Source organism: Chrysochloris asiatica, unplaced genomic scaffold (assembly GCF_000296735.1).
Source record: "Chrysochloris asiatica unplaced genomic scaffold, ChrAsi1.0 scaffold00047, whole genome shotgun sequence".
NCBI lineage: Eukaryota > Metazoa > Chordata > Mammalia > Afrosoricida > Chrysochloridae > Chrysochloris > Chrysochloris asiatica.
The window spans coordinates 14342380-14354259 of NW_006408565.1; the positions used below are offsets into that span (position 1 = coordinate 14342380).

General features: G+C 45.4%; 1 pseudogene; it reads right to left on the reverse strand.

The window, feature by feature from the left end:
• Positions 1-4965: 4965 nt before the first annotated feature.
• On the reverse strand, positions 4966-5923 carry LOC102824204 (annotated as a pseudogene).
• Between the last annotated feature and the right edge of the window lie 5957 nt (positions 5924-11880).

An 11880-nucleotide genomic window follows, 5' to 3' on the forward strand; every position in this document is an offset into this window, starting at 1 on the left:
CAAAAGTCCAGAAAGGGCAAAAAGTTCATACTTTCTTAAAAAAACTTTTATAATCCCAATTGCAATTCCAGACATTTAGGGGAAACCAAAAAAATACTGGCTATTCAGTGGCTTTATAGAACGATAAAGCAAGCCGTTCTCACTTCATTATATGCACAACTTTAATACTACCTTACAAAAAAAAATTAAGCGTTCCAAACAATCTGAACAATCCTTTATTTTAAAATGAAGAACAAAAACTGGTTTAGGAGTTGAGAAGTCAGTTTTACCCAGTTAAACTTCCCTGTTAAAATGTGATTTTTATTTATACCTTTCAGTCTGCTTCTCTGAATGCAGGATTTCCACTACCTGTCCTCTTCCTTGTTGCCAAGCCCAGGATAATAGGTGATGCTTTCTGCTGGATCCTTTCCTTTGCCTGAGTACAGACGTTTTCATGGGCCGATCTGCTGAGTTCAGCCTGGGAGCTGAGGCCAACATCTGAGTCTCCTCAGCACACAAGTTTGAGAGAAGTCCTGGCTAAGAAAGATGGCTTCAATTCAAAACTGGGAAAAGTGGTTTTACCGATAGACTAGGATAAATACAGAAAGAAGTCATTATTACTAATGACTGTTTCAGAACTAAAGGCAGAAACTCTCCGAAGGTGGCTGGTGCCTTTACAGCTGCCATAATTTAACAATGACTGGGCCCGGGGAGGAATCCCGGAAAAAGAGGTCCCAAGTCCCACACCAAGTTTGGATACCCTTTGCCCCTTTCCGATTCTCATACAGACTAACCAAAAATGTGCCAAACTGCAAAAGCATTTTTACAGTCTTGGCCAAAAATTGGTGTAACTTACACGCGACTCCTCCCGCTCATTAAAGGCGCCCCACAGCTCATAACTTGGGTCAGCGCCCCCCTAAGTAGCGACCACTTCGCATCCGTGGTTGCATTTCATGACATTCCAAGGAATCGAAGAAGCGCGCCCCTTCTTTCAAAAGGCTAAGAGGGGTTCCAGAAATGTCAATGATCCTAAATAAATGACAGGGTTAACCGAGCTCCCCGGACTTGGGTTGTTCACAACTCGAACCCGGAAACCTCGGCCTTTCCGGCGCGTAGCTTGGCTTCGGGGCGGTTCCATCTTGCTGGGAACCTGATCCGAGAACCTGCTCCCGCGGACCCCGCGACGCGCCCCGAGTTCCTGCTCTGGCTTTCGGGCTTGTCCTCCCAACAATGGGGAGTGCGGCCACCAACATGGCCGCGTCCGCGGCGCCACCACCACTCACCGACTTCAAGCTGGGAACTAAGGCAGCAGAGGCTCCTGCCCGACGTAGAAGCCTCACTCCCCTTCCAGGGAGAGATGAGGCACGCAACAAACAAAGCCCACGAGCACCGACGATGTAGCAATGGACAACCGCAGCTTCTCCTATCTGACCTCTCCCTTCGGCTCCTACCGACAAAATGGAGGAGGGGACGAGCCTAGAAGCGGGGCCAGGAGCCGCCGCAGCCAATCAAATTACGACGGCGTGGGGCTGGGCCAATGAGAAGCGGGCCGTCGCCTGTTGCTGGGGCAGGATGGCGACGAAAGAGAGGAGGGTGGTGTTGCCAAGGATTTGAAATCCTCCCCGAGAGGAGCATGTCGGGAATAACTGCTCCGGACAGACAGCTACCCCTTCCCTTCCCGCGGTCGGCACGGCAGCCAGGACCCGGCTCTCGTTCGACCCCGTGCAGCCCTGACAAAGCCCCGCTGTGTGACCGAGCGTCCCCTCGCTCCGCGTCAGGCTCCTTCCGCTGACACTGACTCTTCCGGTCGGCGTCCGATAGCTTGCTCCCTACACCCGGACGCGGTTGGCTCCGCCCCCTCCCCGGGATGCCTGGCTTCTGGCGGAGAACTGCAGCCAGGGTTTACCTGCTCGCCCGCTCCTTGCCCTTAGAATTAGGATTTTAACCCTTTATGAGGAATTACTGAAAGGCAAACATTCGGTTCTCTAGTTAACTTCCCCAAGTCGTGTAACCTGTCATTTTTCTACGGAAGACACTCAGGAAAGTTGCTTTCCACGGCTTGGCTTCTGCCCACCGGTCCGGACTTTGCTTCTAGCACTACTTTCATTCTCTTCCTCACTTAACGAAACTTGTTCCCAAAGCGTTCAGTTCCCCCTAAAGTCCATTCCTGTCCGTCCCACCCCATTCTGTCCGCAGCCTGATTATTTAGAAGTGAAGGCGTATTGCAGACCCACTTAGTCACTTCCTCCTTTGTGTCCTCGCAGCCCTTACCTTCAATTAGGGCCCGCTCTGGTAGCGTAGTGGTTACGAATCGGGCTGCGAACCTTAAGGTCAGCGGTTCGAAACTACCAGTCACTCCGCGGGAGAAAGATGAGGCTTTCTACTCCCGTAAAGATTTACACCCTCGGAAACCCTGTACAGGGTCTCTATGGGTCGGACCCGACTTGATGGCACTTAACAACAACAACAACAATCACCCTATGTAGGGTTTCCAAGGAGCGTCTGGTAGGCTTGAATCGCCGACCTTGCCGTTGGCAGTCCAGCGCTGATGCTACAGCGCGTCTCTGGAGCCCTGGAGAGGCGCTGTAGGATCAGCACTGGAATGCTAACCGCGATCGGCGATTCAAGCCCATCAGCCGCTCCTCGGAAACACTCCTTGGGGTCACTGAGTCGGAATGGTCTAGGGGAGGGGGGCGCACTCAACACCAACAACAATATATGTGCCTCCACCCATTCTCTCTAACCCTCTCTCTCCATTGATCGACCCTGGAGCCCCCAAACTAGCTTTTCATTTTCTCTGCACACGCAGTGCTTCGCGCACATAGGAAAGGATGAGACACCTTTAGTAACAGTTATAAGCAGAAAAACGGACCTGGTGCTGTTGAATATGATTGAGAGCAAGGTGAAAGGGACGAGGACAAAGAGCTACTTTTGTAGAGTAAAATGCAAAAGCAACTCAGAGGGAGTGTTTTAAGAAAGAACATTAATTTTTACTGACATGAGTAATTACGGTGTAAATGTCCAAAATCAATGTCCAGTCTACATGTTTTACACTTATTCTAGGATTTATTTATATGTATTGACTTTATAAATCCCACATAATTCCCTTTTTTGTCCGATTTTTCACTACCATTACCCCTTACCCCAAAATCCAACCCAAACCTCTGTTCTAGCCTTAGATCTTAAGAAAACCGACTGTATCTTCAAAGAGGAATCTGCTGACCAAATTAATTTAGTAAAAGAAATAGGAATTATATTTTGGGGGCAGGGAGACCTTCTGGTGCTGATAATATTCAAGTAATATGTACAGGGTAAGCCAACGGCTAGATTACTGAATGTAATCTATTTTCCAAAATTTCAAGGAGCTGATTTAGACTTCCAACCAGATTATGCTATGTTTAATAGGTTTGAAACTGTGACCTCAGAAAATTCCCTTATGATGTCTTGTTTTAATATACTCCCTTACAAAGTAGATGTTCTGGTTTCAGTCCGTCTACTTTCTTGTTTTCTAATTTCCTTATGGGATCAAAATATGTCTTTCTAATCCATGTCCTCTATGGTCCCATCGCCCCTTCCTTCCCCTCTATCTTCCACCTATCTGATTGAGTTATTTAAAAATAATAATAATACTTTAATGGATCAAGAATAAAATCTAAACTGTAAGTGTTTAGAAAATTATTTAAGGTCATCTTCGAATTAACTTTTCACTTCTCCAGTCTCCCTCAGTTTCTCATCTGAATAAATATCCACATATTATGTATTGGGTATTTCTTCTGCCCCACTCTCTGTACTAAATTATTTTGCCTACATCATTTCATTTGCTCTTCACAACACCCTTATGTGTTTGATCTCCTCTGCACAAATGAAGAATCTGAGACTCAATTTAAGGCTGAAAGGTACACATGAAGACTCCAGATCCCAGTTTCTGTGCTCCCTGCGGCATTGTGTCTGAGTCATCTCTGTTCTCCTGAGTGCCTGAAAGTTGCTTTGCCCAGAAAAACACTGAAAGATGCTGCTGGGGCTGCCTGGGCAGTAAGAAGCCTCCACTCAGCTGTCTGGCTGAACTAGGTTCTCAGCCAGAAGGGCAGAGTTATGCTGCCCTCCAGAGAGCGCTATTAAAGCCCTTACCACCTCACAAACTCTCACCACCAGCTAAATATAGCCCCAGCCTCATCATTTATTTTTATCTACAAAATGCCTACAACAACTCAGACCTGGAGAGCAGACCTTAAAATAATCCCCGCTTCGGAACAGCTTCTACTCATCCCACGCTGGTCTTTAAAGTCCATTGCACCTACGCAATCCAATTAGTGATTCTCAGTTCAAATAGGAAAATGTTGATGCAAACAACATTAGGATACACATCAGCCATGAACACTGGGAGTTCAAGCACATAATAATTACACTGGTATGTAATGCAAAATAATTATATAATAAGAATTCGTCTGATAGCTCTGTTGTGCCAGGCACTCTGCCAAACCCTAGGAACACAATGAATGAGGCTTTATCCAGACCCTAAAGGGACTCAAAAGGTGTTCCAGTTCCAGTTCATCACAGAGGGAAGCTGGTATCTGGGGAGATTCATTTCCTCAGTGCTTCTCCTGAGAGTCAGTGCCAATTATAGACAGAAAAAGTCAACCTGCAAACAATCATAAAGCCCATTGCTAAAGAGGTGTATAGAATAGACAGTGTACTTGGACCCTGCAGAATGGAGATGAAAAGTAGGCATTCCTACACCCACTGAAGTTTTCTTTTGTTTTGTTTTTTGGTGTTTGTTTGTTTGTTGGCTGGATAGTGTACTTTATTGATGGTACATGACAAGACTGGGCTCTCTAAGCCCCTCCCCTTCTCCAGGGGGTCTGGATGGAAACTGAGGATGGGAGCTTCTCAGTGTGTAGGGGGTAGAGTTGGGGTAAGGACTCCCAGCAGCTGAGGGCCTCTCTCTGCCTCTAGTGCTGTTGCTGGGGCTGGTGGTCCAGGGGGTTCTTATTCTTTGGAGGCCATGTGGACTATAAGATCCACCACCTGTTGCTATAGCTGAATTCATTGTCATACCAGGAAATGAGCTCGACAAAGTGGTCGTTGAGGGCAATGCCAGCCCCCAGCATCAAAGGTGGAAGAGTGGGTGTCACTGTTAAAGTCACAGGAGACAACCTGGTCTTCAGTGTAACCCAGGATGCCTTTTAGAGATCCATCTGATGCCTGCTTCACCACCTTCTTGATGTCATCATATTTGGCAGCTTTCTCCAGGCGGCAGGTCAGGTCCACAACAGACATATTAGGAGTGGGGACACACGGAAAGCCATGCCAGTGAGTTTCCCATTCAATTCAGGGATGACCTTGCCCACAGCCTTGGCAGCACTGGTAGATATAGGGCTGATGTTCTGGGCAGCCCCACAGCCATCACGCCACAGTTTCTCAAAGGGGCCATCCACAGTTTTCTGGGTGGCAGTGATGGCATAGACTGTGGTCATGAATCCCTCCGTGATGCCTAAGTTTTCATGGATGACCTTGGCCAGGAGGGCCAAACAGTTGGTGGTGCAGGAGGCATTGCTGACAATCTTGAGGGAGTTGTCATACTTCCAGTGGTTCATGCCCATCACAAACATGGGGACATCAGCAGAAGGGGCAGAGATGGATACCCTTTTGGCACCACCCTTCAAGTGTGACCCAGCCTTCTCTAAGGTTGTGAAGACACTGGTGGCTCTACAACATATTCAGCACCAGCATCACCCCACTTGATGTTGGCAGATCTCACTCCTGGAAGATAGAGATGGGCTTCCCATTGATGATAAGTTTCCCGTTCTCAGCCTTGACAGTGCCATTGAACTTGCCATGGGTGGAATCATACTGGAACATATAATCCATGTAGCTGAGGTCAATGAATGTCAACAACTTCTACTTTGCCAGAGTAAACAGCAGCCCTGGTGACCAGGCGCCCAATACGGCCAGACCTTCACCATCTTGTCTCAGGGATGCTGCTGGTACTGCAAGAGAAACTGCGGCTGCCTGTCAAACGGGGAGGAACAGAGCTGTTTTTTGTTTTTTAAACATTTTTGTAACAGCTTTATTAAGATGTAATTACATACCATGCAATTCACTCATTTAAAGTGTACAATTGAATCATTTTGTAGCATATTGATAGAGTTGTACAACCATCATTACAATCGATTTTAGGATATTTTCATCATCTCAAAAAGAAGCCCTGAGGGGCGCTGGGGAGGGGTGGGCCTGGCTGGGGGCCTTAGGGGGAGCCCAGGATCCGAGCTCACGCCATCCCGCTGCCCCTAGGACGTGTTCCTTATGATCAAGACCACCATCTTCACCGATGCCAAGGAGTTGAGCACACCGTGTTCGAGGGCATCCTCAAGTGCCTCAGCGGCTGTACAAGGAGGACCAGCTCCTGGAGAACAACAAGACACCGGGGGCGTGTGGCTTCACCAGTCAGGCTGCAAGGCCCCAGGCACCAGCCTCAGTGACACATTCGAGGCCCTTCGCATCAAGTCCTTCTCCAGCCCAGGACTCAGGGAGCAGTGCCAACGAACAAGCTGTGCAATGAGGACTGGCAGCACCTCCTAGTTCCCTCCTCCCCAATAAAAGATTTGGGTGTCAAAAAAAGAAACCCTTAAAAAAAATCCATTAAAAAACGCACTTTACCCTTCATCTATTATCCCCAAGCCTTCTGTTCTCCCTAGCCCTAAGAAGTTTCTAATCTACTTTCTGTCTCTATATAATTCACCAACTCTGGACATTTCATATAGCTGTTGTTGTTAAGTGTCGTCGAGTCAGTTCCAACCCATAGCAACCTGTTTAGGGTTTCCGAGGAACAACCGGTGAGCTTGAACCACCAACCTTATGGTGCAGTCTAACACATTAACCCACAGGGCCACACCAAGACTCCTTTATATAGATGTTGTTGTTGTTAGGTGTCATCAAGTCGGTACCGACACATAACGACCCTATGCACAACAGAATGAAACAGTGCCCTGTCCTGGGCCAACCTCACAGTTGTTGCCACGATTTATATAGTTAGCATCACATAATATGTACTCTTTTATGACTGGCTTCTTTAACTTAGCATGTTTTCAAGGTTCATCTATGCTGTAGTTTGGGTGTGTGTGTCCTATCTTTTTATGGCCAAATAGTATTTCATTGCTTGGATATACCACCTTTTGTTTATTTTTCAGTAGACATTTGGATTGTTTCCACCTTTTGACTGTTATGGCTATTGTGAATAATGCTGCTGTGAATCTATGTGAATAACTCTTGTTGGTTTGTTTTTTCTTTTTCTTAACTTTTTATTGTGAATTGAGTGAAGGTTTACAGACAAGATCATCAGTTTTACATTCAACAAATCACACATTTTGTTTCATCTCAATGATTGCAATCCCCTCCATGCAACAACGATTATCCCGCTTCCTCTCTGTGGTTCATATTTCCATTGCATCCACCTTCCCACCCCTTGTCCTTAGGTATATGTTGCCCTTTTGATTTTGAATGGTTGACTAGTAATGGTTTTAAGTTTTTATTTTCTCATTTAATGGTATTTGCTTCTATTCCCTCTTTCTTTTTTGGTTTGATGCACACAAAAACGCTCAGGAATATATAATCATTTACACAACCAAAGGACACATTCTGCAAGCCTGCCTCCTGACCACCAGCACACAGCCTTTCTCCTTCCACGAGTCTAGAGTCCTCAGCTGCTCTCTCTCTCCATGTCATCACCTCTGCCTCCATCTCTGGTAGTGCTGCTGCTCTGTTTAGGGTCCCATGTTCCACTCATGCTCTTCTCTCTTGATTATCTTAGGGTCTTCTGTTCCTGGAATGTAGAATCTTACTACTACCCTCTTTGTGTTACAATACTTCTATCTTTATAGTTGTGACAATCACAATTAGTCATGATGACAATTACTCACTATTGAAACAAAAGAATCCTATTCCCATTTCCTTTCACCAGACCCTACTAGACAAGATGAAAACTATTCAGTGGGGATTTTGCCTCCTCCCCACCTCCACCCCCTACACTCTGAAACTTAAGTCCCTCTTGAAAAGTTGTAAGCCAGTCACTTTATGCCTTTATAGCCCCAGCCACCCCTGAAGTTTTTATAAGAAGAATCTAACCTGTTTTAAATTATGTATCAATGGGAACCAAGGTCACTGTAACATGTTAAATAAACATTACCTACTCATTCTGTAAGAAGAGTGGGTTCCTGGGTAGCATAGTTTGCACTTATTGATCTAAAGGTTGACAGTTTGAACCTGCCCTGTGTGGTGCTGCAGATGAATGCGCTGAACTACAAGTCAGTTTGAATTGCAAGGTCGGCAGTTCAAGCTCCCCAGTTGCTCCTCAGGAACCCTATACAGGGTCACTATGAGCCAGAACCGACTCGATGGCACTTCACAAGAACAACGATAAGGGGTGCATCAAAAGAAAAGCCTGGCAACCTGCTTCTGTAAACATGATGGCCAAAAAGACCCCTTGGAGAAGTCACGTTCTACTCTGTAATACACGCAGTAGCCATGAGTCAAACGTAGTGGTCACAAACACACAAACTGAGAAAATAGCTCCTGAATACCCAGAATTATTTCGTTCTTAAGTGTCCGTCATGCAGATGGACTGTCAGGCTCTACCACCAGGCTTCTTGCTTGTCTGTTAGTCCAAACTGTCTGTTTCTTGGTCCACTCCCTGGTCTGAAATCCTGGTCCATCAAGTCAGAGACTGTGTGAACAGAGAAATAGGCAACAACTTTGAGAAAATTGGTCAAAACGGGCCCAGACTGCCAACTGGATTGATGATAACAGGAAATCTAAGACATACACTGCTCACCAAGCAAAAAAACAAAAACAAAAACAAAAAAAAACAGAATATAGGGCAGCCATCTACTTGTGTCAAATCTGGCAATGCCTGTTTCCCAACAATGAATACTCCTGGCATGAAGAAGGCACACAATCCCTGCCTCAGAAACACTGAAAGGCACTAATGAGAATCATGTGAGATACAAAACCAGTCAAACTCCTCACGTTGTCTTAGCTAAACTTGACAGTCTCTGAAGTTCTATAGATACTTTAAACATTTTCTGTTTTGTATTACACCACAACTCAGCATTTTAAACATATTCTAAATCTACTCTATTAGGCAGTTTGAACCCACCAGCCGCTCCACGGGAGAAAGATTGGCAATCTGTTTCCGTAAAGATTTATAGCCTGTGGGGCAATTTTATTCTGCTTTATAGGGTCCAACTCAATGGCACTTAACAATAACATCAGTCGCTATGGAGTCCTGGTGTGGCACTGTAGGATAAAAACTGAACAGCTAGCCACAAGGTCAGTCATTCAAACCTACCTACCAGTCACTCCATGGAAACCCTACTGTTACTGTAGTTGTTGTTAAGTGCTGTCAAGTGGATTCCAGCCCATAGTGACCCTATATAGGGTTTCCAAGGAGTGACTGGTGAGTTTGAACCGCTGGCCTTGAGTTTTAAACTGACCTTGCAGTCCAGTGCATTAACCCACAGTGCCACACCAGGACTCCTATACAGGGTTTCTATAAGTCAGAATCAACTCAATGGCACTTAACAGCAACAATAAAGTCACTATGATGTAGAATTTGACTTGACCATAGTGGATTTGGTTTGGGTTTTAACTTGTACAGTTTGTGTAAGGAATAAACAAACTATTAAGTACTTAGGATTGTTGTTGTTGTTATATGCCATTGAATCTGTTCTGACTCATAGCAACCCTGTATAGGGTTTCCAAGTAGCGACGGGTGAGTTTGAACCACCAACCTTGTGGTTCAAACTGACATTGCAGTCCAATACTTTATCCCACAGTGCCACACCAGGACTCCAGGCACTTAGGATTGTTGTTACTGTCAAATACTGTCGAGTCGGTTCCGACCCATAGTGACCCTATAGAGGGTTTCCGAGGAGTATTTGGTGAGTTTGAACAGCCAACCTTGTAGTTTAAAACGACTTTGCAGTCCAGCACATTAACCCACAGTGCCATACCGGGACTCCTTCCAAGACCTAAGAACCTGTGTTGTGCCACAGCAGAAAAAACATTCAGATTGACGCTGTTTAAATAAATGATTGAAACAACTGTTTGGTCTAGTGGACATTCTGGTGTACCCACAACTTCTAAGGCATGGGGAGGTGAAGTGATGGACCAAGAACAGTCTGAATTCTTGATTCCACTTAATAGTCTTTTCAGTTCACCATGGGTAAGTCTATAGACCATCCCCTTGACTTTAATTGATATGCCTTGTTTTATTTGATCTTAACCATTGCCGTTTTAAGGAGCTCTGGTAGCATAGTGGTTAGAAATAGGGCTGCGAACTAAAAGGTCAGCAACTTGAAACTACCAGCTGTTCTGGAGAAGAAAGATGAGGTGTTCTGCTCCCGTAAACATTTACAGCCTCCGAACCCTGTACAGGGTCGCTATGAGTCAGAACAGACTCCACGGCACACAGCCACTATTACCATTTTACCACCTCTGTTTAGCAGATAGGAAAAAGAGAGGTAGGTTAAAAGATTTGCCCAAAGTCACCTACATGAACCTGGGTTGGTCTGATACCAAAACCTCCCTCTTAGCCACTCTGCTATTCTCGGCTACCTAGTCTTCAGGGTCAGATTTCTAGAAAGTACTCAGAATACCCAGAAGGGTGACTGTGTCCTGCTCTAGGGTAGGACAGGGCCACCCTTCTGGGTCCAAGCCATCACTAGGTCAGTAAACATACACATGTGCTCTCAATGCTCACAAGAAAAGAGGAAATAAAAAAAAGTAGACTATTTATAGACCTTCACATGCGGGATTATTTTCAAAGGGACTGCCTTCTAGGGTGGTCCCTGCAACTAAAGAGTTAGTTTCTGTGAGGTGTTGAAAAATCATATGGGAACCATGTTTGACTTCCTCTGGCTTCAAGGGGGAAATAGAATCAAATTCAAAATCAGCCCTTGGCTGATTCCTATGAAGTGGCAGTCAGATATAACTTCCACCCTACAACCTTCTTTGCCTGATTCTGACACCAGCCATCCCTCCCACAGCACTCTGCTTCATATCTGGATTTGACAATCCATTGCAAAGGCCACACAGAGCCCACAATTATGGTGTTTGTTAGGGAAGTGAAAGGTTACAATTCAAGACCCAAACCAACTCAGGATGCAGTAGGTTTCCAATCAGGTACTGCAGACATGCCTTACTCTTGTCTTTGGCTTCTCAGTCATGTAACCCCTTGGCCTCTGCCCTGCTGGGGCAAATGTTACAAAGCTCTTATAGCCAATATGTGACTGCCCAAAGGGCACATTTTGCAGGCCAGTTTCCTGCCCATAGGCACTCAGTTTTACATTCCTGGGAGCTGCTCTGTCTCTCTGTGCCTCTGCTCCATTCATGTTCTTCCTTCTTGATGGTCCTGGGATCATCCTTGCCTGCCTCTGAGATGGCTCCTTTTAAACCTAGTTGGAGGGTAAAACTAATGAATCCCAGCCTTAGAGTCTTGCACACCTTATTTGCATGGTCCCACCCAATCACTTGGTGGAAATTAAGAATCCCAGCCTTGAAAGTGGTGCTGAGAGGACAATTTACTGCAATAAATGCACACATCCAAAAAGAAGAAAGAACCAAAATTAACTCACTAACACAGCATCTACAACAATTAGAAACAGACCAACAGAGGGAACCCACAGCCACCAAAAGAAAAGGAATAATAAAGATTAGAACAGAAATAAATGAAATAGAAAACAGAAAAACTATAGAAACAATCAACAGGACAAGAAGCTGGTTCTTTGAAAGAATTAACAAAATCGATAGACCATTGGCAAACCTAACACAAGAAAAGAGAGAGAAGACACAAATAACATGCATTAGAAACCACATGGGAGATGTCACAATGGAACCAAAGGAAAT